The following is a 7142-nucleotide window of genomic DNA, read 5'->3' on the forward strand; positions in this document are numbered from 1 at the left end:
TGTCAAGCCCCGCACGCCCACCTCCCCCAGGATCTCCCTGAAGCCAACGAGGAAAAGTTGGCAAGTATGGCATAGACATATCACCAAATTCATCAGAACAAACTCAAAACCCCTCAGCCCTATTTTACCTTTATCAAGACACTTACACCAGTCAGTTTGACTGGGAAAGGTTTAGGCCTAATTCCTACCCTATTATAATCCTCTACTTTCCAGGACATGCGTATTTGTCCCATATCCTTTCATACTGACAAGGTAAACTAACAAAGTAAACCAGAGATTAAACTGCTTTTGTTTTTACTGAACACATACAAAAATAAAACTAGAGCCTGTTTGTAAATTAGTTGTATATTTATATTAAACTGGCCAGTAGTGCAATGAAATAACTGTATAGTCTCTTTCTTGAAAGCTCACAATAGGAATAATATTAACAGATAGTTAAAACCAACGTGTGTTTTGTAGCTATATTCACTTATTCGTGTGGGAAATGTGCATATCAATATGAATAATGATGTTCACTCAGTGGCGGATCCAGGGGGGGGCGATCGGGGCATTCGCCCCCCCTAGCAGCAATAAGCTAGGTCCCAGCCGCCGATCAAAACGGGAGGGGCGGGGCTAAGTGCGAGCGAGGGGGGGGCTAAATGTGGGCAAGCCAATCAGAGTGGTCCTACCCGGCGATTACAACGGGAGGGGGCGGGGTCAATCACGGGCGGAAGGCGGGGTTTAACGCGGGCCAGCCAATCAGAGCAAAGGAGGGGCGTGATTATGCAAAATCGCCCCCCCTAAACATAAAGTCTAGATCCGCCCCTGTGTTCACTAATTGGTTAAATGGCCAATGTAACAGCGGCCACTGCATAAATTGCGGGTGGAAGGTGCAGACTACAGTAAAGCATAGACATGGTACGGCTGAACAAATTTTCAGTCTATTAGGAAACATTATATGATAGCACTGCATAAAACTGCAGAGAAATACAAAGTTTGTTTTAACTTGTTATAAACGAAGATTGAACTTGCTGCTATCATTCTTTCAATTTTCATACCATTCTTTTTTACTACAATATTGTTATTAATGAACATTGTTTGCTTTTCCCCTTCCCATTTTTTTCTATAACATAGTTTCCTGTAAGTATTAAATTGTATTTACTTTTTCCGCATTGTTTCATTGTATGATTTGTTTCAATGATTTACTGTATTATACTTTATTTAAACCATATAATGCATTTATGATTGTGTAAGTTCTGAAACTTAATAAATAATAATGCATGGTTTCTTTCTGACACAACTATACTATATCAAAAGCACCACAACAATGGTATTGTAACTGCCTTGGTTTGCTAACCCTGTGGTTCTTGTCTCTCTTTATTATGAACTAAAACATTCACTTTTCATAAATCTTGGTAACTATTAAGTAATAATTAACATACATTGTAAGGCTGAAAAAGACAAAGCTCATCAACTTAAGCTGTTGGAAAAGTGGAAGACACATATATTACATAAATGTATATAAAACCGAATCAATGTGAATCAGAAAAAACATGGTTCACATAATGTAAATGCAGCAATTTTTAAATTAGACAGAAAACATACAATTATATGTAGTATAATACATTGTACAGTAAATTTATAGATATTTAAAGTTAGGACTTCAGTAACCATATAAAGAGATTGTTTAAGATATACACTGTCCCATTAAACCCTTATCATACAGATTTTTAATGAGATGTGGTCAGATATTCTAGACAGCCCTGATGTATTGTCTGCTGCATATGGTTGTCAGCTGTTACAGAGGTGAAGACAGTACAACCCAAAAGCTGACTGCCCAATCGAAAACCAGAAAGGTGTCAATGCTCTCCTACAACACAACATGGTTTAACTCTTTGAAAAATATCCTTATGTTCTACAAGTTACATTAGTATTCCATGACCTCTGCTCTGGCTCTGTTATACTGCATACCTCAAGTTATGTATTGCTAGTTACATAGCTTTGTCAATCGTGCCCTTCTTCCCTCCGGTGTTAGGGCACATCACCATATATTAGTCATTCTAGCAACAGCAAGTCACTTTAACAAGAATTCAGAGTTCCTGCAACCTTGTGTTTTTATATGGTCATGGAATCTCTCTGTGAATCCTAATAACATTATATTTAGGTTACATAATCCATTATATTAGCTACATACTGGAGTGTGTTATTCATAGTAAATACTGTACCGTTTTGTTTTTATATTTTATGCAAAATGTAATTAAAATTGCTTACCACAGCAACAGCTACCGCCCTCCAAAACTTTCCAGGCATTGTACTGGAGTTCTTGAAATGCAATACAATCTTTGGACAGATTTTGTTAAAGCTTTAAATAAAATGATAACGTTTTGCACGGAGTATGGCTAGACTGAAAGCATGCATGGTCTGAATGAGCACTTTGTGTAACAGTGGAATTTGATGTCTGTGACTTTGTATACTTGTAGCACAACAGAGCCATGTAAATGGTACAGATACACATCACTTTTATTCGTGGGAGGAAAAGCTGCATTGAACGAATTTTTGGTGCATTCTTATTGTACAAGAATTTCTTCATTCTTTTTACAATGGAATGTTGTGATGTGATAAACAATTCCTAGAGTTTATTCCTAAAGTTGTAAAATCGTGACACTTCCATCTGTTAGAGATAGCCAAAAATGTATTCCATAATATAGCTGTTTAATCATGATCTTACTGTAATACTGAGCTCCTAAAACACAGTTAACAAATTACCGGCTTAGTACTATATTAATTTAGCAGTCTTCTTAGAAACTTAATTTTATTGGAGGTGTGAGTTGTGATCACCAGCTGCTGGACACATAACTGGTAATGTTCAATAGATAAGGAAAACATTATTGCTGATATTTGTGAAAACTGGTGCACAAGAAAACAGCAAACTTTCTAAATGCTATTACTCAAATGACTAAAAGCTGATTAGTTGGTATGCGTTACTACATCTCTTTCCTATGCTCCTCCTCATTTCAGTACCCTCATGTGCAGGGTCATTTAACTGAAAAAGCATACTTAAAATAAGATTTGATGTGAATACTTTTCATTCCAAAGTTATTTCTAGATAATGTTAAACAATTGTTCACCGTTTAACTAAAATAATACTGATCTGCTTTATTATAGACAATATTATGAAAAATCAATGGTCCCCCTTAAGTACATAGTTCTTGTCACGAATCCGCTAGGATGGGTGGGATCCTGTTGGTTAGGACTGGGATTGGCAGGACTCCTCCCGGAGACGCGGAGTCTAACAGAGCGGAAGGTTTTCACCAGGGAATCCCGCAAGGGAATTTGGGTTTCGCAGCTTCAACCCTGCAGGTCACGGCCCTCCAGGGAAGTTCCCAGTATGAAGTGATAGAGAACCAACACAAGAGATGAGGGTAGCCCCAGGTAACCACTAGGGAGTGGATGATGATGAAGGTAGAAACAGTACACAAGATAGATAACACATGGAGCACTACATAAGTTAACATCAATCCATGGAAAAGGTAAAAGAAAATTACGACCACATACTTGGAGATATGGGAAGTGAGGATTTATCACTACTGAGCGATGATCCATGGCAGTTATCACTAGTGAGTGGAGTAGGTAAGCGGAGATCAGCGGCAGTACACGGAGAGGTAGAGAGCGATGATCCACGGCAGTTACTGCTAACGAGTGGAGCAGGTGAGCGGAGATCAGCGGCAGTACACGGAGAGGTAGAGGGCAATGATCCACGGCAGTTACCACTAACGAGTGGAGCAGGTAAGCGGAGATCAGCGGCAGTACACAGAGAGGTAGAGAGCGATGATCCACGGCAGTTACCACTAACGAGTGGAGCAGGTAAGCGGAGATCAGCGGCAGTACACAGAGAGGTAGAGAGCGATGATCCACGGCAGTTACCACTAACGAGTGGAGCAGGTAAGCGGAGATCAGCAGCAGTACACAGAGAGGTAGAAAGCGATGATGCACGGCAGTTACCACTAACGAGTGGAGCAGGTAAGCGGAGATCAGCGGCAGTACACAGAGAGGTAGAGAGCGATGATCCACGGCAGTTACCACTAACGAGTGGAGCAGGTGAGCGGAGATCAGCGGCAGTACACAGAGAGGTAGAGAGCGATGATCCACGGCAGTTACCACTAACGAGTGGAGCAGGTAAGCGGAGATCAGCGGCAGTACACAGAGAGGTAGAGAGCGATGATCCACGGCAGTTACCACTAACAAGTGGAGCAGGTAAGCGGAGATCAGCGGCAGTACACAGAGAGGTAGAGAGCGATGATCCACGGCAGTTACCACTAACGAGTGGAGCAGGTAAGCGGAGATCAGCGGCAGTACACAGAGAGGTAGAGAGCGATGATCCACGGCAGTTACCACTAACGAGTGGAGCAGGTAAGCGGAGATCAGCGGCAGTACACAGAGAGGTAGAGAGCGATGATCCACGGCAGTTACCACTAACGAGTGGAGCAGGTAAGCGGAGATCAGCGGCAGTACACAGAGAGGTAGAGAGCGATGATCCACGGCAGTTACCACTAACGAGTGGAGCAGGTAAGCGGAGATCAGCGGTTGTACACAGAGATGTAAAGAGCGATGATCCACAGCAGTTACCACTATTAAGTGGAACAGGTAAGCGGAGATCAGCGGTAGTACACAGAGATGTAGAGATCGGACACATCGAGGAGTAGGGAGCTGTTTCCATGCAAGGAGACTGACGCGTAGAACCAGCATTGAGGAATGTGGAGACGAGCCTTATCAAGGAGCGCCCAAGGGGAGCAGCCAATGGAAGCACCGGACAGGTAGAACAGGTGAAACGGTGTCACTCACCGGACTGTGAGTGCTTCTTCCCGGATATTTAGGAACCGTGGCCGTCCTCCATCCTGAGGGACTGCGCATGCGCAGCCCTTTCTAATCCTTCAGTGTATGTTCCTTTAACTTAATTGGCAGATCAGGCAACACTCCCTATATTAAGCACCTGTGGTCAACACCACGTTGCCTGATCTTGGAGTCTCATTCCCCATAAGTCTCTGAAGGTGTTCCTGTGTTTCCTCGTTATTCAGCGCTGCTGATTCCTGTGGTTTCCAAACCACTTCTACCTCTGTGGTTTCCAAACCACTTCTACTACTGTGGTTCCCATACCACTTCTACCCTTCTGTGTATCATCGTGACTGTTAGCTGATTCCTATCCGCTGCCTCCGTGCACTACAGTCTTCTAACCACTTCAACTCTACCATATATTATTGTGACTGTTAGCTGATTCCTATCCGCTGCCTCCGTGCACTACAGTCTTCAATCCACATCCACTCACCTGTTCATCATCGTGACTGTTAGCTGATTCCTATCCGCTGCCTCCGTGCACTACAGTCTTCAACCTGCAACTCGTCTGTGTTTCATCGTGACTGTTAGCTGATTCCTATCCGCTGCCTCCGTGCACTACAGTCTTCAACCTGCAACTCGTCTGTGTTTCATCGTGACTGTTTGGCTGATTCCTATCCGCTGCCTCTGTGCGCTTCAGTCTTCAGTTCATCTCAACTCTCCCGTGTTTCCTCGAGACTGCTGCCACTATTGCTATCCGCTACTCTCCGTGATCAACAGTTCCAGTTCAACTCTGCTCTCCCGTGTGCCATCGTTACTGCACCTGCTGGTTGCTATTGGCTACCTCCGTGTGTCCGCAGAGACCTGCTGCTGCTACTCCTCAGCTCTACTCATCCATCTACTGCTGATCCGCTCTCCACGCTTTCCTGTGTTCCCGCTGGTCTCTACCCGCCTGTTAGCATTGGATTCGTGTCTCTCTACTTACCCCTCTGCTAGACCATCGCCATTCTTCAGGGTCCTCCAGGAGTCCAGTTCCACGCTCTACTGATTCCTGTATATTTGTTTCCCTGCTGGTCTACCTACCTGTGCGCTGCACCTACTAGACCACCGCTTCACCCATCCAGGGACTTTGCATCCTGCCGGCCTCCTGCCGTTCAGGTATCTCTGCACTCCTGTCTGACTGCCTGCTTCTGAACCACGGTATGCATACTTCTCATTGACTGTGCTGGTGTATTGCATATCTTGCTGGACTGTGTTGGTTCTCCTCTGGAGTTTGCTATCCGCTGAGTCTATTGCCATCATTGACTGTGTTATCTCGTGCCGGATTACTTCAAGAGACTTTCTATTATGGCAGTGCTGTTCAGTCATATATATATATATATATATTGTGCATATTACTGTGGATCAAGTTTAAGGTGCCCGTGTCTATCTTGTGTTGCAGTCTCTCCCCGTGCACCTCCTCACATATATATTCAGTGGTACAACTTGCTAGTGGCAGACCACTGATTCCTGTTTCCAGTATCACCTGTTCCAGTATCCTCTCACATAGCAGTGGTACAACTTGCTAAACGCAGACCACTGACTCCCCGGATACCTCCACTTGGATTCCATTCCTTCACTCAGACAGCGGTACAACTTGCTATCCGCAGACCGCTGACTCTCATCACCTCCTCGTTTCTGTTGGACATTCCTCCTCACTATAGCAGTGGTACAACTTGCTACCGCAGACCACTGACTACCTTCACGTGTCCTTTGTCCATACAGTTCCTCGTGTATTATTATCTCCATATTGCCAGTGCTGCTAGTCATAGACTTTCCTGAGCATCTCATCATCTGCTATTTCCTGTTCCGTGATCACCCTGCTACCAGAGTACCATATTACCACCTATACTGCTCTGGTAAGCCTATCACCTGGTGATCCCTGGGTAAAGACTCCTAGTGCCCGTGACAGTAAGATCAGGCCATGACAGACCCAGATACGGAACCTACCGCTAAAGAGATGCTGCAGCATCTGGTCAGCCGTGTGGAGCAACAGGATGCTCGCCAACAGCTGTTACTTCAATGTTACCAATCGTTAACCTCCCAAGGAACATCTGGACAGACTGTTACAGCTAATATTGAAGCTCCTGTGCTTTCCTCCGTTTCCCCAGTGCCATCCCAGGTGTCTACAGCTCCCACGCTTCACCTGCCTACTCCGTCAAAATACGATGGGGACCCCAAAACTTGTAGGGGTTTCCTTAACCAATGTTCAGTCCATTTTGAGCTCCAACCTCAAAATTTTTCTACCCATCGTTCCAGAGTGGCCTATCTTATCTCATTGTTTTCTGGACAAG

The sequence above is a fragment of the Mixophyes fleayi genome, chromosome 3, assembly GCF_038048845.1.
Source record: "Mixophyes fleayi isolate aMixFle1 chromosome 3, aMixFle1.hap1, whole genome shotgun sequence".
NCBI lineage: Eukaryota > Metazoa > Chordata > Amphibia > Anura > Limnodynastidae > Mixophyes > Mixophyes fleayi.